Source organism: Zootoca vivipara, chromosome 6 (assembly GCF_965207765.1).
Source record: "Zootoca vivipara chromosome 6, rZooViv2.hap1.1, whole genome shotgun sequence".
Taxonomy (NCBI): Eukaryota; Metazoa; Chordata; class Lepidosauria; order Squamata; family Lacertidae; genus Zootoca; species Zootoca vivipara.
Genome location: NC_142589.1, coordinates 65,975,230 through 65,995,938, shown reverse-complemented (window position 1 = coordinate 65,995,938; position 20,709 = coordinate 65,975,230). Strand labels below are relative to the sequence as shown.

The 20,709-nt window shown below is 48.0% G+C and overlaps 1 protein-coding gene and 1 long non-coding RNA gene across 4 annotated transcripts in view; one reads left to right on the top strand and one right to left on the bottom strand.

Moving 5' to 3' along the window:
- HIVEP3 (HIVEP zinc finger 3) overlaps nucleotides 1-5,549 on the bottom strand; it is a 226,485-nt gene extending 220,936 nt beyond the window's left edge. For 2 of the 3 annotated variants that reach the window (XM_035120894.3, XM_035120904.3), the window contains exon 1: nucleotides 4,897-5,549. The gene's annotated coding sequence lies outside the window, so the exon portion shown is untranslated. The remainder of the gene's footprint in view (nucleotides 1-4,896) is intronic. The other variant, XM_088672491.1, reaches the window with a different exon arrangement.
- LOC148685382 (uncharacterized) lies at nucleotides 5,514-6,040 on the top strand. The gene is made up of 2 exons (XR_015950650.1): nucleotides 5,514-5,645; nucleotides 5,874-6,040. It is a non-coding gene; the product is annotated as an uncharacterized LOC148685382 (long non-coding RNA).
- Nucleotides 6,041-20,709: the final 14,669 nt, after the last annotated feature.

Genomic DNA, 20,709 nt, shown 5'->3' with positions numbered 1-20,709 from the left:
CTGGGGGTCCCCGGACCACCTGTTGGGAACCACTGGCCTAGGGAAATAATGCAAATAATAAAGAAACAAGGAGTGGCTACTCACTCAAGGCTGCACAGATTCTTCCGTCATACTACATAGTCACAGCGTTATAAAGAGCAAAACACAGCATCCTGTGAAGTTGTTGTTGTTGTTGTTGTTGTTGTTGTTGTTGTTGTTGTTGTTTGCTACCAGTTTCTAGCCCTTAAGGATGTTGAGCATATGTGGACTGTTTGTGTGGAAATTGCAGAAGCTAAAGATGGGGCCTAAACTAGCTTTTAGTGGCAAGGGCTTCATAGCTAGATTGTACCTTCCCAGAGCTATTGAAACAAAATGATTTATATAAAATAAATACAAGCAAATACATGAATTGTACAAGTCACATCAATTTGTGAGACAGAATTTGAGTTACATTGGAAATGAATTTATTTGCTTTAGTATGGATTACGTTTTACATCCTTACAACAATTATTTGAGGTAGATTCAGCAAGGGAGGAGACCAACTGACCCAAGGCCACCCACTTTATTGCTGAATGGGTATTTGAACTTGGGTCTCTCTGGTTCCTATGCCCTCATCAGACACTCTAAGCATTAAGAAATCCAGCCTTCCGCAAACTGTTGCCCTCCAAATGTTTTGGACTACAATTCGCATTAGCACCAGCTGGCTGGTACTGATGGGAGCTATAGTCGAAAACATCTAGAGGGCAACATTTTGGGAAAGGCCGCACTACACCACATACCCCGCAAGTGTCCCAGAAAAAACAGGACGTTTGTTTTTTATTGCGAGAGAATGGCAGCCATTTTGGTTGCTGGGATTCTGCAGCATGATTCCCCCCCCCCCAATGTGGGGTGTGGAAATCACGCGAGATCACAGCAACCAAAATGGCTGCCATGCTCTCACAGTTAAAAGAATGGGAAGATGGTCTCCCATATTTTGGCTTCAAAGTGTACCATTGTACAGAACCCCGGGACATAACAATGATAAAATAACACCCATGTATACAAGAGCACGGTGCAGTTAACTTTTGCAAATAACTGAAACTTTGTGGCACCAAGTGTAGCCAAAAAAGTATACTGGCCCCAATTCCATCCTCTCCTGGTGGACCAAGACAGCCCCCTGGAACACTGGGCCAATGGCAAAAGAGCCACCATGTCTTCCATTGCCATGGCAATGATGGGCCTCAGTCAAGTCAACAGAAGGAACAGCACAGCCATGTTGCCATGGCAATGCCAGCCATGTTCCTACAGGAAACTGGAGAGGAGGACAGGAAGTGGGAGGATGTAAGGCTTGCCTGCAGGTATTTAAAGGCAGGCAAGCTAAGACGGAAGACAACTCCAATATGGCTCCTGGTGGGCTCTGCAGCACAGAGGTCATATGATACAATACACCTAAAGCACTATTGTATATCTTTAACAGCCACAGCTTCCCCCATAGAATCCTGGGAACTGTAGTTAGTTAAAGGTTCAGAGAGTTGTTAGGAGATTCCCAATTTCCCTCAAAGAGCTACAATTCTCAGAGTGGTTTAACAACCAGTTCCCTTTCTCTGGGAACTGTAGCTCTATAAGGGGAATAGGGGTCTCCTGACAACATTCAGCATCCTTAACAAATTACAGTTCCTGGGATTCTGTGCGGGAAGCCATGACTCTTTTAAGTGTATGGTGTGGATGGAGGGGAGGGGAGGGGAGAGAGAGAGAGAGAGCACAGCAGAAATGGGTTACTCAACCCCCGCCCACCTAGGGGCCGAAACTTAGAAACACAAAGCTGTGACTCAAACATATTAATGTGTGTAGAGCAATTATTTGCCGCATCCTAAGAACTGGGACATATTCAGTTCCTTTTGCAAAACTAAGAAATTATTTTAAAATGATAACATTCCGCTGAAGAAGTACAGTTGCAGTTCAGAATTCAGGCATGGGACTCACTGAGCACAGCTGACATCAGAACAATTTCATGGACCTTGTTACCTCATGACCCGAATAGTTAGCAACTTGCCCTTCAACCCATGGAATGACAGCAGTACCAATTACACAACTATTGGCTACAAAAAATGCAAGGGGGCAGATCATCCTGGATGCAGGAGTCCTCCATTTATGCATTTATAATATGCATATACCGTATTTTTTCCGTCTATAAGACATCCCATGTATAAGACGCCGTCTATTTTGGGGGACTCAGATTTACGAAAATGGGGGGAGGTGGCCCCGTGTATAAGATGCCCCCTTAATTTTTATATTATTTTTAGGGGGGGAAACCTAGTCTTATACACAGAAAAATACAGTAGTTGCTGTCACCATGGCTAGTAACCATTGTGATGTTGTTGTTTTGCTATGTATGAAATAGTTACTATGTTATTGTTATGCTATGTTATTACGAAATTGACTTTGTTGTGTTTATTTGAAATACATCCCTGTATCTTTGTTGCAAGCCGCTTTGAGCATGGTTTTCTTTGGGGGGGTGGGGTGGGAAATCGGCACACAAATCAAACAGATGAATGGGTGGATACTTACTCATGTAAATGTCCCTGGCCACAGCACTACCCAGCACACATATCACAATGGATCAGAAAATCTACAAATACCAATAACTGCAGAGGAAGGTTGCATTACAAGAAGGTCCAGTGGGTTTCATGCTGGATCCAACTCATTGTGAGGGTTATATTCAACAAAAGGAACTACGCAATCATTTAAACTTTTTTTGAAGGCATCTTTAATAGCTCTGGTGCTAACCAACATCAAACGTTTCCCCTGATGAAGACCCAAATGCTGGCAGCCAGACTGTGACCTTCTACCAAATGTGGTTTTATACTCTGTTACTAAGCATGTGATAAATTTGCCTAGATTAGGGGTGGGGGAACTTGGTGTCTAACAACACCTGCAAGGCCAGAACTCCCATCAGGCTCAGCCAGAATGGCCAATGGCAAGGGGCCACACAATTTGCAGTCCAAAACCTGGAGAGTCACATGATCCACATCCCTGGCCCACTCCTTGTTTACCAAGCGTAATGAACACCTCGGCGGAGACAATAGACTCAGGTGACTTTTATATGAAGATGCAGGTTAGGACGACAATAAGCCTATACAGTATTTGTTTTGTTAAAAGTGCCTTTGGGGGCATTCGTTTTGCCAGCAGAATATATACCCTGTTGTTCACAGTCATGGGAATGGTGAACCCCAACAGGAAATGGTTAACTGATCAGAAAAAAACAAGTCCCTTTTTCTCTTATATGGAGTTCTGATTAATCCAATACATTATAAGGTAGCACTTTGCTTACATTGCATCTGCCTCTCTTATGTAATAACTGGGCCAATTACCACCCAACAATCGACTTGCCAGATTGTGCACTCGTGTGCCCTTTTTTTTTTTTTTTGCCTCCAACTGAGAACAGCCCTCTGCAGTCACTGCTGCAATCACAGCTTTGCAGTTCCCTTGAAACCCAGCAGGGAGAAGGAAGGTTTGGGGGGGGGGATCTCATGCATGGGTAAAGATAGGCAGTCAAGCAGGTACTGCATGAGGCTGGTGGATAAAGGTTGCCATCTCCTTCTGCAGGGCTTTTAGGAGCTTCTTCCCACAGAGCAAGATCCTGGAAATCGGCCCCCAGTGAATGCAAACCCCGAATGTCTGAATGCTGCTTAGATGTCTCTTTTGGATAAGATCATATCCAGCAGCTTTGGTAGTGGGCCGATGGAGGGGAAAGACACAGGGGTGCCCGGACAGAGATAGGGCATGAAGCACATGAGTCAGAAGCCAACTACACTGCAGCCAAGGCAACCCAAACATCTGTGTTCAGCAACCCAAACACAACCAGCAGGAGGGAAACACTTCCTCTGTGGTCAGTCATTTGCACTCAACTCATGGGGGGCTGCAGGAAAAGGAGCTCACAGCGCAATCCTACCCATGCCTACTCAGAAGTAAGCCCCAACCCATTCAGTGGGGTTTGCTCCCAGGTAAACCTTAGCCTTCCCCCACCGGACTAGCAGCTGCCCACCCTTCCTGACACCAAGAGACACAATCACATAACTCAGAGACCTCCTTTGGACCCACCAGCAAAATAAATGACGCCTGGCTACTCCAAGCAGGGGAGCAGTGCATCCACAACAAGACTACCGTACTTGATCAGATAGATCACTGCAGCAGCGGAGACCAGCAGGCTCCTGGCAACATTTCCCCAAAAAGCACAGGGCAAAAGCCTCTCTGCACACAAGCAGTATGCAAGGGGAAAACTGCACATATTTTTCAAATGAAGCTACATAGGAAGGCCTGGTCACTTTGCAACTTGATGTGCCTCACTTCTCTGCCTCCTTTTCTCTCTCCCTTCCCCCCCCCCTTTTTTTTGCAAGATCATTCGCCCACCCGAGACTGTTTTTGGCCCTCCTGTGCCCAGCAGGCCTCCTCAAGCCTTCCCTCAACACACCGCTGCCCTCCCCCAGCGCATGCTCCAGCCCCCTATAGACCACCGACATCAACACCTTTGCGCAGGCCTTCCTGGGCGCAAGGCGCGGAGAGGGTTAACAGCCGCCGATTGACACCGCAAGAGGTTACTTCAGGCACCCAGGCATCAGCCCTGCAAGAGGAGCCACCTCGCAGGCTCAAACCCACCCAGGGGACACACGGACACACACACACACACACACACACACACACACACACACACACTTGACAACAGTCCCGAAAGGCAGCTAAGAGCGTCCTGCTAAATAATAATAATAAAGGAAGGCAAGCAACCTGACACCTCTTCAGAAGCCCAGGCAAAATGGAATCTGCTGCTGCTGCTGCCTCCCTTCCACAGCGAGGAACAGCGGCTGCGGCAGCAACAGCAATAGTCAAACACAACGGCACGAGGGGGCAGTGAGATAAATGGGCGAAACACCATCGCCTTACCTTGCCTGTCTGGCTGCAAGCAGAGCCCGATCCCCTCCACTTTTGCGATTCTCACGATGCTCGCAATTTCCTGAGAGGCTTGCAGCCTCGCTCTCCCCTCCTGGAGGAAGCGTTCTGCTGAGCTGCCGGGTGCTTATTTCCTATTCTTTTTAATAACACCTGTTTCAAAAAGAGGTGGTGGAGGAGGAGGGGGCAGAGGGAGGGAGGGAGGATCGGGGTTGGGGATTATTATGTCATATTGCTGGGAGAAGAAGGCGCGCGATGTTTTCGTTCTCCAAGGGAGGAAGGGGGAAAGCAGGTTCCCCCCCCCACCCTGTCCTGACGGTTTGTAGCTCAGCTTCAAAACAAAATCAATGTGGGAGAGAGAAGGGGAGGGGGGAGAGGATAAAAAAAGAAGGGGGGGGACCACAATACCCTAGGCAAGCTTAATCATGGGAGATTCTGCAGTTTGTGAGCATGCTCCAGCCGGAACCAATCCTCCTCTGTTATTCTTCGGAATAAAAATAATCCACGCTGGAGAAGGAGAAGCCCACGCGGAAGCTTCTTCCTGCCGCCTCTGGACAGCGAAGAACAAATTCCGCCCGAAGAAGCCGCATCACAATCGGAATTGCTGCTTGCTTTCCTTTGCCTCCTCTGCTTCTAAGAGGCAAAACAGCCGAGCTTCTCCGTCTATCTCCGCGGCGGTGGCTTTTTCATTTTTTTTTCCTCCTTCCCCCACCCCCGGCTATCTCTAGGCCTTTTGGAAAGAGGTTTGAACCTTTTAAAGATACAGTACACCGATTAGCCTTTTAAGGGAGGCCGGTGGAGGTGGAGGGTGTCGGGTCTTTTAGTGGAGAGGGAGGGGGGCCTGGCTGGCTGGCCGGCCTAAAATACCCAAGCTAGTGCCACGCCATTGAGCGCCAGAAGCGGGCACCGTGGGTGGCGAGGGGAGGAGCCGGGGAAGCGAATGCTTTACTTTCTCTCTCCTTCTTTTGCAGCCGTCTCGAAGACTTTCCACTCATGTCCTACTTGGAAGTAGGTTCCCTTTGCATTTCGATGCAACTTCCTTTCGAGGAAGTGGCTTTTCTCGGTCCCCGAGCATATTGTTGTTGTTGTTATTATTATTATTATTATTATTATTTATTATTAAAAACAAAACACCAAACCCTCAGCAGTCGAGCCCTCTGGATATTTATCAATGGAAGTGTACTGTACTTCAAAGCAGAAGGAGGCGACAATCCTTCACATCCGCTTCCTTGGGAGCAAACCCTGCTCAACTCAATGGGGCTTGGTTCCAAAGTAAGGCATGCACAGGATTGCCCTGGTGGAAGCGGACTTCCTCCAGTGCAAGGCTCAGGCTGTCGATCCCTCGGCGTGTCCATTTACAAAACAAAGCAAAAGGCCGATCCCTACGCCTGATGTCTCGGAAGGAAGCCCCGCTGTATTCAAAGGGTCCAATCCAACTTCATGGCGTAACTATGCTGTGCATTGACTGAAGAATAATGTCCATTGAGCAAACTAGTGGGGATTTGCTTCTGCATAAGTGCGCGTAGAATTGCGCTTGTATCTTTCTTTTTTTGGCTTGGCCACAGAATTTTTTCATGCGTTTACACATATTACACTTAACTAGGGGGTAAGTTTCCCTGAACAAAGTAAATATACATAGCCTTGCACTACAAGGCTGAAATCCTATGCACATTTACCTGGTAGTAAGTTCCGTGGAGTGCAGTGGAGTTTACAATCCGAGTAACCACGCAGAGGATTGCTTCGTAGTTGAGTTGTGTATTGCAGCAGAGTTCAACGGGGCTTACTCCAAAGTAACCGTGCATCGGATTGCCGTTTTACTCCTGAGTGAATTCAATAGGTCTTTGTCTGAGTAGGCATGGCTAGGCTTGCGCTGTTTAAGAACTGTATCACCCAGCTGCTGGTGTTATCCTCAGTCGCCTCCTATTGGTATGCGGCCCTTCAACACAATCCTGTACATATAACAAGAGCCTATACATGTCTACACAGAAGTAAATCCTAATAAGTTTAATGGAACATGCTCTCTGCTAAGTGTGGGTAAAATTGCAGCATTAATGGGCACTCACACGAAAAGAACTACCCACCGCACATTTAAAGCTTATTTACAGAACTACACTTCCCAGCACCATTAACAAACTACAGTTCCCAATATCCTTCTTTAAGTATGTGGTGTGTACGCAGTCAAAACCAACACGCGGGATTGCTTCCGTCATGTCCACCCATTTTCATTGTGTGGGGACCAAATAAATGACCACTGCAGTCTACCCACCCACTTGGTTTAGATTCATTTCTTGTTGCAAACCGACCACCCTATTCAATGACAACTTACCCTGTCAAAAGGTGGCTGAGGAAGAGGATTTTCCCCTTTCTCTCTCTCCCCCCCCCCCGCCTCTCCAGATTTGGCCACCAGAACCAACATCAGCCGCCAGGCCACCCGTCACGATCCAAACCGATGCGCCAGCTTTTTATTCCTAGGATGATTAGTGGGAGCAGCGCGAGCTTTGCGCTCGGATCGCCGCCTCTGCACTGTTCAGCAACCCTAATGATGTCCCGGGAAGAAGCCACGAAGCCCCTGGGCAGCCCGAGGCGCCTTAAGGAACTTGGACGAAGACCTGAGCTGCTCTCTGGGCACGTGCTCCGACGCCTCCGTAGGGCCGCTCCATCTTTCTCTTCCGGCGCCACACGTTGAGCCGCCGACCCACCACCGGACTGGACTCATCCCACAAACGACCAATCTTTCGCGGGTAGCTGGGGGCGGGTGTATCCCTCAATCCCAGGCCTCCCCAGCAATTCTTAGGCTTCGGACCTAGTTTCGAGCCCAAAGCTCAGCCCCAGAAGACAGGGAGGGGAGGGGCCCCCGGAGCGCGTGCAGAGTGCATCGGCCACGACAGAGCTTTCTCGGAGCCCTCGAGGGACACTAAGCGGTGGTTTGGGGAGGGACAGTTTTCCAACAGCACCAAAACTCAGCCCTGGAGAGTGACCAAATCTAATTGGGGTTGGTGCGCGTCTGCTGAGCCTGTTGACCGCAGCATGTGGGCGTGAGCTCCAAAGAGAACTTGGAGACCTGTTCAGAATCTGTTCTCAAATTCGAAGTAGCTTCCGGGCATGTGCAGAGTGCATTATACAGCCGGGAGGGGAGCGTTTTTTCCAAGATAGACCTGAGGCCACAGGCCCTCTTAATAGGAGTTGATCCCTGACTGTCCCCTCTCTCTCTTCTTGCTTCCCTCCTCCCGGCTCGCGCGACTTGCCTGCCTGCCCGCCTCTTTTATTTTTTTTTCCCTTTCAGCAGGACGAAATTATCATATTCCGTGTCTCGCTGCTCCGGCGATCGCCAATTGGCTGCGGGATTGCAACCGGAAATGTCAACAGCCTCTGCTCGGCTGGCTACAGCGGCAGCGCGCCTGAGCTCAGCAAAATCTTGGCACCGACGGCTGCCGTTCCTCCTCCCCTGGGTTCGCGCGCGCTCTCGCTCTTGTCCACCCAGTGTCAGGTCACCGTGTCAATCCAGGCGAGAGAACCATAATCAAAAAGGGGTTTAGGATTGGCCAACGCCTCCGGGAGAAAGGGAAAGTGCAACCAAGGCTCTCCCTAACCAACTCCAGACTCTGGTTGGGAATCTGCTGCTCTGATCGTCCAAGCGAGGAAGGAAGAGAAGAACACAAGGCCTCTGGTCCCCAAGGGAGGAGAGACATTTCAGTGATAAGATTTCTTACCCGTCCTTTGCTATAAAGGCCCTGGCATGGGTTGCAAGTGTGAAAACATAATATGAAATGTTGCAACTATATACAGAGGGGGGGTATTTTTTGAACTATTAAGCAGTTTATAAATTGTAGAAGTTTTTGATTTAAAAAATACTAAGCAGGGACGTGGGTGGTGCTATGGTGTGAACCACTGAGCCTTGGGCTTGCCAGTCAGAAGGTCGGCGGTTCGAATCCCTGCGACGGGTTGAGCTCCCGTTGTTCAGTCCCAGCTTCTGCCCACCTAGCAGTTCAAAAGCACGTCAAGTGCAAGTAGATATCTCTGGCGGGAAGGTAAACGGTGTTTCCATGCGCTGCTCTAGTTCGCCTGGAAGCTGTCTGCGGACAAACACCGGCTCCCTCGGCCTATAGAGCGAGATGAGAGCCGCAACACCAGAGTCACCCGTGACTGGACCTAATGGTCAGGGGTTCCTTTACCTTTTAAGCAGTTTATAAATCATAGAAATGTGGAGTTGGAAGTGACCCCAGGGGTCATCTAGTCGAGCCCCCCATGTGGGAATCATGGCTAAAGAATCCCTGAAAGATGAGCATCCAACCTCTGTTTAAAAACCTTCAATGAAGAAGAGTCTGCCACCTTTTGATGGGAGTTCGTTCCACTGTCAAACAGCTCTTTCTCTTAAAATGCAAAGAATTTTAGAATGATTTAAAACATTTCTTTAAAAAAACAACAACAGAGAAGCATGCAAGAATAAAAAAGCAAAATCATTCCAAATGGAACAGAAGAATATAAACTCAGCAACAGAGGTGGGGGTCTCACAAAAGAAAATACCTTAAACTAGCTTAGTCGGTAGAGCATGAGACTTAATCTCAGGGTCATTCGCGGGTTCAAGCCTCACACTGGGCAAAAATATACCTGCATTGCAGGGGGTTGGACTACGCTTCTCTGATTCTATGAAACTGTCAAAGGCCAGGGTAAAGTGGTGTGTCTTCAGTATGTTGTTGTTGTTTAGTCGTTTAGTCGTGTCCGACTCTTCGTGACCCCATGGACCATAGAACGCCAGGCACTCCTGTCTTGCACTGCCTCCCGCAGTTTGGTCAAACTCATGTTCGTAGCTTCGAGAACACTGTCCAACCATCTTGTCCTCTGACGTCCCCTTCTCCTAGTGCCCTCAATCTTTCCCAACATCAGGGTCTTTTCCAATGATTCTTCTCTTCTCATGAGGTGGCCAAAGTATTGGAGTCTCAGCTTCACGATCTGTCCTTCCAGGGAGCACTCAGGGCTGATTTCCTTAAGAATGGATAGGTTTGATCTTCTTGCAGTCCATGGGACTCTCAAGAGTCTCCTCCAGCACCATAATTCAAAAGCATCAATTCTTCGGCGATCAGCCTTCTTTATGGTCCAGCTCTCACTTCCATACATCACTACTGGAAAAACCATAGCTTTAACTATACGGACCTTTGTCGGCAAGGTGATGTCTCTGCTTTTTAAGATGCTGTCTAGGTTTGTCATTGCTTTTCTCCCAAGAAGCAGGCGTCTCTTAATTTCGTGACTGCTGTCACCATCTGCAGTGATCAAGGAGCCCAAGAAAGTAAAATCTCTCACTGCCTCCATTTCTTCCCCTTCTATTTGCCAGGAGGTGATGGGACCAGTGGCCATGATCTTGGTTTTTTTGATGTTGAGCTTCAGACCATATTTTGCGCTCTCCTCTTTCACCCTCATTAAAAGGTTATTTAATTCCTCCTCGCTTTCTGCCATCAAGGTTGTGTCATCTGCATATCTGAGGTTGTTGATATTTCTTCCGGCAATCTTAATTCCGGCTTGGGATTCATCTAGTCCAGCCTTTCGCATGATGAATTCTGCATATAAGTTAAATAAGCAGGGAGACAATATACAACCTTGTCGTACTCCTTTCCCAATTTTGAACCACTCAGTTGTTCCATATCCAGTTCTAACTGTAGCTTCTTGTCCCACATAGAGATTTCTCAGGAGACAGATGAGGTGATCAGGCACTCCCATTTCTTTAAGAACTTGCCATAGTTTGCTGTGGTCGACACAGTCAAAGGCTTTTGCATGAATGAATGAAGCAGAAGTAGACGTTTTTCTGGAACTCTCTAGCTTTCTCCATAATCCAGCGCATGTTTGCTATTTGGTCTCTGGTTCCTCTGCCCTTTCGAAATCCAGCTTGCACTTCTGGGAGTTCTCGGTCCACATACTGCCTAAGCCTGCCTTGTAGAATTTTAAGCATAACCTTGCTAGCGTGTGAAATGAGCGCAATTGTGCGGTAGTTGGAGCATTCTTTGGCACTGCCCTTCTTTGGAATTGGGATGTAGACTGATCTTCTCCAATCCTCTGGCCATTGCTGAGTTTTCCAAACTTGCTGGCATATTGGGTGTAGCACCTTAACAGCATCATCTTTTAAAATTTTAAATAGTTCAGCTGGAATATCATCACTTCCACTGGCCTTGTTATTAGCAGTGCTTTCTAAGGCCCATTTGACTTCACTCTCCAAGATGTTTGGCTCAAGGTCAGCAACAACACTACCTGGGGTGTACGAAACCTCCATGTCTTTCTGGTATAATTCCTCTGTGTATTCTTGCCACCTCTTCTTGATGTCTTCTGCTTCTGTTAGGTCCTTACCACTTTTGTCCTTGATTATGGTAATCTTTGTACGAAATGTTCCTTTCATATCTCCAATTTTCTTGAACAGATCTCTGGTTTTCCCCATTCTATTGTTTTCCTCTATTTCTTTGCATTGCTCATTTAAGAAGACCCTCTTGTCTCTCCTTGCTGTTTTTTGGAAATCTGCATTCAATTTCCTGTATCTTTCCCTATCTCCCTTGCATTTTGCTTGCCTCCTCTCCTCTGCTATTTGTAAGGCCTCGTTGGACAGCCATTTTGCTTTCTTGCATTTCCTTTTCCTTGGGATGGTTTTCGTTGCTGCCTCCTGTATAATGTTACGAGCCTCCATCCATAGTTCTTCAGGCACTCTGTCCACCAAATCTAAATCCTTAAACCTGTTCCTCACTTCCACTGTGTATTCATAAGGGATTTGATTCAGATTGTATCTTACTGGCCCAGTGGTTTTTCCTACTTTCTTCAGTTTAAGCTGGAATTTTGCTATAAGAAGCTGATGATCTGAGTTACAGTCAGCTCCAGGTCTTGTTTTTGCTGATTGTATAGAGCTTCTCCATCTTTGGCTGCAGAGAATATAATCAATCTGATTTCGATGCTGCCCATTTGGTGATATCCATGTGTAGAGTCGTCTCTTGTGTTGTTGGAAGAGAGTGTTTGTGATGACCAGCTTGTTCTCTTGACAGAACTCTATTAGCCTTTGCCCTGCTTCATTTTGAACTCCAAGGCCAAACTTGCCAGTTGTTCCTTTTATCTCTTGATTCCCTACTTTAGCATTCCAATCCCCTGTAATGAGAAGAACATCCTTCTTTGGTGTCATTTCTAGAAGGTGTTGTAGGTCTTCATAGAATTGGTCAATTTCACTTTCTTCAGCTCCGGTAGTTGGTGCATAAACTTGGATTACTGTGATGTTAAAAGGTCTGCCTTGGATTCGTATCGAGATCATTCTGTCATTTTTGAGATTGCATCCCATTACAGCTTTTGCCACTCTTTTGTTGACTATGAGGGCCACTCCATTTCTACTACAGGATTCTTGCCCACAGTAGTAGATATGATAGTCACCCGAACTGAATTCGCCCATTCCCTTCCATTTTAGTTCACTGATGCCCAGGATGTCGATATTTATTCTTGTCATCTCATTTTTGACCACATCCAGCTTACCTCCATTCATGGTTCTTACATTCCAGGTTCCTATGCAATATTTTTCTTTACAGCATCGGACTTTCCTTTCGCTTCCAGGCATATCCGCAACTGAGCGTCCTTTCGGCTTTGGCCCAGCCGCTTCATCAGCTCTGAATCTACTTGTACTTGTCCTCCGCTCTTCCTCAGTAGCATGTTGGACGCCTTCCGACCTGAGGGGCTCATCTTCCAGCGTCATAACTTTTATATGCCTGTTGTCTTTGTCCATGGAGTTTTCTTGGCAGGGATACTGGAGTGGCTTGCCAGTTCCTTCTCCAGGTGGATCACGTTTAGTCAAAACTCTCCACTATGACCTGTCCATCTTGGGTGGCCCTGCATGGCATAGCTCATAGCTTCTCTGAGTTATTCAAGCCCCTTCGCCACGACAAGGCATTGATCCATGAAGGGGGTCTTCAGTATAGGCAGAAGCTATGGAATGAAGGTACCAGATGCATCCAAGTGCAGGAGGGAATTCCACACTTTAGGGGCTGCCACAGAGAAACCCTTTCATGAGTTCACCGTTCCCCACATTTTTGAGGGTGGCAGAATGGCCAAGAGAGGCCCCTTTGCAGATCTTAACACTTGAGAAGGTCCATGGAGATGGGGAGTGCCTTTCAGATATTTGAGGCATAACTTGTTTAGTGCCATAGGCATGCATATGAGCAGGGCAAGCGATTGCCCTTCCTGGATGAAATGTAATCCCCAGAGCCCTTCCATTTGGGGTGGGAAGCATTAGGTTTCTAGCACTGGTGGAACCTGAGATATCATAGAATCGTGGAATTGTAGATTTGGAAGGGACCACCAGGGTCATCTAATCTCACGCCCTGCAATGCAGGAATCATTTGCCCAACGTGGGACTCAAACCCACAACCCTGAGCTTAAGAGTCTCATGCTCCATCAACTGAGCTGTGAGACAAAATGTGTAGGCACTGATTGGTTGGTTGGTTGGGGAAAATCATCGTCTCCCCCCCCCCAAAAAAAAAACCTGAAAGAGCTATCCAGGACTTTAAAATATTTAGAGCAGAGGTCAGGAATAGCCTGGGTTTTCTCTTTCCTGCCAGACCAGCTTGCTTTTATCAGATTTCACAACACAACACAAGAATTTAGGCTATGTCAGGCTATCTCTACTCAGGGTGAATTTGCAGGATCTTCTGCCTTGCTGCATGAGACTTTTCACTAAAGATCCCAGGGCTTCAACATGGAGGCCTCTGCTGCAGAGATGAGGCTTTTATTCCTTTGTTTCCATCTTTTAGGGCAGGAGTGGAGAACCTTTTTTGGCTCAGCAGGCCAGATCCTTATCGGGTCAACTTTCATAGGCTGGAATTTGATGGGTGGGTGAGACCGCCCACTTGTCAATCAATCACCTGACATCACAATGACACTAGGTGATTGGGAGCTTGGAAGTTCCAGAATCGGTGAGTTATTACTACCAGTTCTCCAGACTGAACTCAGCTCAGTCATTAGAGCACGACACTCTTAATCTCAGGGTCGTGGGTTTGAGCCCCATGTTGGGCAAAAGATTCCTGCATTGCAGGGGGTTGGACTAGATGACCCTCGTGATCCCTTCCAACCCTACAGTTCTATGATTCTATGACCTTTCAATCCCTAAAACCACCCTGAATCTATGGGATACCATATGAACCATCTTCTGGCATCTTCACATTATGAATTAAGATGAACTTGAAGGCATTTGCCCAGTGCCTTTTATCTGTTTTATGCATCACAAATTTGGCCAGTAGGCACATTTTGAATTTTGAGAGGGGGGGCACCAGTCCCAAAATAGCTACCTAGTCGTATGGGATGTCATGACACAAAATTAGAGAGACAGCCATCTCCAACAAACTGATGCTTGCCATAGAAAGCCAGCTAGGTCCTGCTGGCCCTGAATGTGGAGATCACACAATATTTATTGAACACACACAGAAAGAGAGAGGGAGAGAGACCATTGCTGTCTAATAGCAACAGGCAGCATTCCTTAGTACCAGGAAAAATATACAAGGTGGCCACATCATGCAGCGCTCGCGTGATGTCACAGGTACACAGCGCACCGCTGCCCCAAAATATTTGACCCAAGGCAGTGCCTCTGATACAGAGGACTGCACAACAAAGATTTTTCCTGAACACTCTGTACTATTCAGCGTCAGAGTTAGGCCCTTGGGTGCTTAAATCCCTGACAGCCTCACCATCTCTAGAAAGCTGAAATTTGGTATAATAGATGGACTTTCAGTTTCTCTCGGTTCAGTAGCGGAGCTTCACTGGGGGGCGGAGATCAGGTGGGGGGCTGCGCTGGTGCAGGTCCTGGGGGCACAGTGCACCGCATGTGGGGGCGTGGCGCCCAGCGTGGGCTGGGAGGGCAGACGCGATGCCACCCCACCAGGACCGCACTGCTAGGGGCGGTGCACTCCCCACACACTCCTCTTCCTCCTCCAGTGTCTCAGTTTCTCATTTTTTTCACCCTGAGGTTCGTATTTCCACATCAGTTTGCAAAGTGTCCTCGTGGAAATGCACTAGCATTGCAGTGCAAATTTTTGTATGCAATTTTGGGTAAAATACACATTTTTGCAAAGCAATTTCCCCTATATATAAAACACATTCTGATACGCAATCTCACTTATATATGCATCTCTGTGCACACTTTGCCCCAGTATTTTTTTTCTTTGTACACATTACTTAGCTTTAGAGCTTCATTCCTAAATTTGGAGAAGTGCAAATTTCAAAGGAGAGTTATGTCTTGGTTTGCGTATTCTTTTGGAAAGTGAAGATTTGCGAGAGCAAATCTAATTGTGAGCTGTGTCCCTGCCATCGCTAAGTCCAAGGCACTAGAATTACTGACAAAAGTCTGCAAATGAGACGTGGAAGAGTGCCTCTCTCCCTCAAAAGGGCTGAATTATTAAAAGAACTCAAAATACCAAGTGCACTTTGACATTGCTGAGAAAGATGAAATAGGGTACATGCGTTGCCCCTGTTATTAGTGAAGTCTGGAAGATGCAACATTTAAAAATATCTAGCAACTAAGCCTCTGGACATGACATTTATGTCTCCTAAGAGAGAGCAGGAGTCCAGCAAAGAACAAAGAAAGCTCCCACACGTGTGGGGGTGTGAGACAAAAGTTCCCTTTCTCCTTTAAACATTTGAATCACCCTTGAGGGGAATTCCAGCATCAGTTGTCAACATGGCGCTGTGTTTGGAGGGTGGACGTTAAGTTTACTAGGAGTCTAGACTAGCACAGATGCCAAATAACAACAACAACAACAACAACAATCACCACCAAACTGATTCTACTGGATGACTAAAGGAAGCTTGGGTTGTGTGCATGGGTTATTTTTGGAGGTGGTATATTACCTGTTGCTCACCAGCCCCCTTGCAATGCAGTTGTTTGGAAAATGGGGCATAAACCTTCCAAATAAATCAATGAGGAAGCTATTGTGGGTGGGTGGAATGCTAAATGCCCCCTGCTGAGCTGATGGCTGCTGTTTTGAATTCCCAAGAATGCCTGGAATGATGTCTCATCGTGACAAATTACCTTTCCATGGGGCGTTGCGTGTGGGAGAAGGAGAGAGAATGCCGTCAGCATAGGTCATCATTTCCCAGCAGAACGTCCCTTGGAACGAAAAAACATTGTGGTTGGGCTGGCCCACCCATGAGGCGACAGGAGGCAACTGCTTCAGGCGGCAGGATCCACAGGGACAGCAGATATGGCCTTCAAGGAATGCTGTTGCTACTGCAGCTGCGGTGACAACTGTGGTGTGTCACCTGCTCTCGGCATCCCCCCCACATGCTGCCTCCACAATGGCGCCTTGGCAACAAGGGGAAGCTGCTAGTCTCCTCCCACCCTTGTTCCCAATGTAGATCTTTATACCCACCTTGTTCCTGATGTAGATCTTCACTCAACTCTTCTTTCCTGGTGGGGCGGGGTCCACCATTTTGTGGTTCACCTCAGATGCCAAAACGTCTTGGGCCAGCCCTGATCATGGCTTAGCCCACAGAAATACAGCTGAGAGCTTCCAGTCCAGCACTAGCTGGAAGTGTGGGGTTTGGTTTTTGGATTCTGCAGTGGGCCTGCAATGGGTTATCATTTAACAGAACTATGGTGGTACCTCTGGATGCGAACGGGATCCATTCCGGAGCCCCATTCGCAACCTGAGCAGTGCGCAATCTGAAGTGCTGAATCTGTGCATGCTCGCTGCGTGATTTGGCACTTCTGTGCATGCGTGTGATGTCATTCGGCGCTTCTGCACATGTGCAAATCACCGAACCTGGAAGTAACCCATTCCTGTACTTCAGGTTCGGCGCATCCGTATCCCGTGGTGTAAGCAACCCACACCGAACGTAACCAGAGGTATGACTGTAATTCTCTCCCTCCAGTGCGGGTGCCCTATCAGATGCTGGTAGATGAGCCTTTTCTGGGCATGATCCCCTGCCTCAGTGGGACCAGTGGCTTGTCTGTAGCCTCCTTTACATTGATGTTGTTGTTGTTTAGTCATTTAGTCGTGTCCGACTCTTCGTGACCCCATGGACCATAGCACGCCAGGCACTCCTGTCTTGCACTGCCTCCCGCAGCTTGGTCAAACTCATGTTCGTAGCTTCGAGAACACTGTCCAACCATCTCATCCTCTGTCGTCCCCTTCTCCTTGTGCCCTCAATCTTTCCCAACATCAGGGTCTTTTCCAGGGAGTCTTCTCTTCTCATGAAGTGGCCAAAGTATTGGAGCCTCAGCTTCAGGATCCGTCCTTCCAGTGAGCACTCAGGGCTGATTTCCTTCAGAATGGATAGGTTTGATCTTCTTGCAGTCCATGGGACTCTCAAGAGTCTCCTCCAGCAGCACCAAGGAGCAATCTGCCCACATCCATAGGAACATAGGAAGTTGCCTTATTTTGATTGCTCCATCTAGCTCAGCACTATCTCCTCTGAATAGCAGCAGCCAGTGGCCTTAGGAGAGTTAGGAGGGCCAGACAGAGAAAAATTAAGGGCCACATTTGGCCCCAGTGCCTGAGGCTCCCCACCTCTCCTACACCTCCAGTTTTGTTGGACCTCTTCCTCTGACCATGACCTCCTTGCCTTGGCACAAGGAGTTTCCCCCTCACTGCAAATGGAAGAGAAGAACTGAATAGTCTTCTTCACAGTAAGCAGCGCCTTCTGCTGCAGAAAAATGGCTGCAAGGCATTTGCTGTCACATGCCATTTGGCCCGAAGCTCTTACAAAACCGAGGCCAGCCATCCTCACCATCCAACAGCCCTTATTAAAGCCTGCCTGTGATACCTAAGCAGGCTGCAGGCGGGCTTTAATCAGATGACTCTGTCGGGTTAATCGAATCCATGCTGTAATTGACAAAACGGAGGAGACAAATTGTAACCGGTGGGTCCGAGACTGAAGGGTATAATGGCATGTTTGCTTCCCTGCAGTGGTGGGGAGGCAACGCTCGCCTGACCACTGGTTGGTTGCTGCTGCTTACCAGGAGGAAGGAGAGGGCTGAGGTAGAGTAGCAGTGGGTCCGTGTGATGCAAATGTACCAGTGGGGTGTTTCTGGTACCTCACCACCACCTCTCCTTTGCCCCCTGGCAAGTGGCAGCAACACAGCTGAGCAGAGCAGGGGGGGCGTGTCCCGTTTTGCTGCCTAAGGCAAAAAGGGAACATGCCCTACTGCAGCCCCGTTGTGCCCTCTGCAACATCTCAAGCGATTTCGGCAAGATCTCACCAGATATTGCAAGCTGGTGCCGCTTCTCTAGTGGAAGTGGCAATGGGGAAGTGCGGGCATCCATGGGTGCCCTGCCTGTGGGGCTTCCTCCACCCAAGGCAGCTACCTCACCCTACCTTAGAGGCGGACCAGCCCCAGACCAGCTGGCTTTGCTATAATGGAAGCAGACACTTCAGGGCAGGTTTTGGAATGTACAGACATGTCCTTTACTGGTCAAAGGTAGCACAGAAAGGGCAACTGTATTTTTTTTAGCTGCTCAGTGATACCATTTGCTGAGTATATTCAGGGCATAAAGGTAAAGGGACCCCTGACCATTAGGTCCAGTCATGACCGACTCTGGGGTTGCGGCGCTCATCTTGCGTTATTGGCCGAAGGAGCCACCGTACAGCTTCCGGGTCATGTGGCCAGCATGTCGAAGCCGCTTCTGACGAACCAGAGCAGCACACGGAAATGCCGTTTACCTTCCCGCTGTAGCGGTACCTATTTATCTACTTGCACTTTGACGTGCTTTTGAACTGCTAGGTTGGCAGGAGCTGGGAATGAGCAATGGGAGCTCACCTAGTCGCAGGGATTTGGACCACCGACCTTCTGATTGGCAAGCCCTAGGCTCTGTGGTTTAACCCACAGCGCCACCCGCGTCCCTATATCCAGGGCATAATAAGCGTAATAATTGGATACAACTGGGAATGGGGCAGGAATAACAGTGACAGTAACAATAGTCTTGATTTGTTCTTTATTTTTCAGGCATTAATTTCAAAATGGGAAGTCTTTAAGATATACTTGAAAAATAATTATTCCAGTTTAAATTCTGTCGCAGCTTTTGAGTAACTTCAGTAGTAGTTTTAAGTTCGCAGTGAGAGATAAGGTAGTTTAAGCGTATTTAAATTCTGATCAAAATGTATTATGTATCGGCAGTAAACCAATGAAGATTATCTGAAGTAAGGAGTGGATGGGACGTTGGGTCTATAGTAATACTGTAAGACCATTTTTAGTTTGTCATTTTGTGTTTAACATCAAACTTAGTATTTTTTCTTTATGTTGCAGTTGTTGTTGTTGCTGCTGCTGTTGTCTTCCTTCGTTTATGTTTTTGTGTTAATGTATTGAATAATAATAATAATAATAATAATAATAATAATAATATAGTAACAAAAGTCATAATATTAATTATATACTTCTGAAAAATAGTCAGATCTGGTATAAAAACAGCCTGGTATAAGGTATTCAGTGTAGACTAGGCCCTGTTACTACTATATTTTTGCCTCAGTAACTTAGGCAGTGGCGGAGCTTCATGCTCTGGCACCAGGGGTGTAGAGCAGGTGCGGGCAGGGCTGGCGAGCGTCCTGGGGGCATAGCTGTTTTGGAACAACAATTCCCATCATCCCTGACCACTGGTGCTGTTAGCTAGGGATGATGGGAGTTGTAGTCCCAAAACAGCTGGAGGGCCAAGTTTGGCCATCACTGTTTTAAACAAATTGTGGTGTCTCCCAGGAGCCATTTGATTACGACTGCCATCAGAAGAAATTCACCTGATGATGCGGAGCTGCGATCTGGCTTCCTGGCAGAGGTAGGGTTGCCAATTCAGGAGCATCCCAGACCCTGAGATTTCAGGGCTCAAGCCTGAGACCTAGGGGCAGCCTCCGGTGCATAGCTGCCAAGTACCCCGTATTTCCCGGGAAACCCCCCGTTTTTCCTTACCATTTCCCGGAGGTCTCCCGTTCCAGCTCCTCTCCCGTTAATTCCCCTTATTTCGGTTGCTGTCGGCGGCCATTTTTCTGGTGCCACTTTGCCCATCTATGGGCACCAGAAAATGGCCGGCGCTGAAAGTTGCATCTACGCATGTCCGGAAGTGCATAGACGCAACTTCTGGTGTCGCCTTGTCCATCTATGGGCACCGAAAATGGCCGGCGCCGACACCGGAAGTTGCGTCTACGCACTTCCGGACATGCGTAGACGCGACTTCCAGCGCCGGCCATTTTCTGGTGCCCATAGATGGGCGAAGTGACACTGGAAGTTGCGTCTACACACTTCCGGACATGCGTAGACGCGACTTCCGGCATCAGCCATTTTCTGGTGCCCGTAGATGGGCGAAGTGACACCGGAAGTTGCGTCTACACACTTCCGGACATGCGTAGGCGCGACTTCCGGTGCCAGCGCTGGCCATTTTCGGTGCCCATAGATGGGCAAAGCGACACCGGAAGTTGTGTCTACGCAACTTCTGGTGTCGCGCGGCTGCCAATCCCGGATTTCTCCGCGAGAGACTTGGCAGATATGCTCTGGTGGTGTCACAGGGTGGTCCTCTGGTGATTCTGCCTCTGCGGTTAATTGGGAGAGGGGAGGGTTTGTGAAAGATGGCGGAGAGTCTATGCAATAATTTGCAGCTGGCTCTTGCCCCCTTGAAGCTTGCAAGCTGTGTGCATCGTCTTCTTAATTAAAAAATAGATAGAGGCACTCTCACCCAGCTGGTGATTCAAGTCACCACCCCTGTCACCACCCTGGAGGTCTGGCCGGCCGCCCCACTGGCTGCCAGTCATTGCTGTTTACCAGGAAGGAGAAAGATACAAGTGAGGAGGAGAGGTTGGTGTGGTGTAATAGCACCGGCAGGAGCA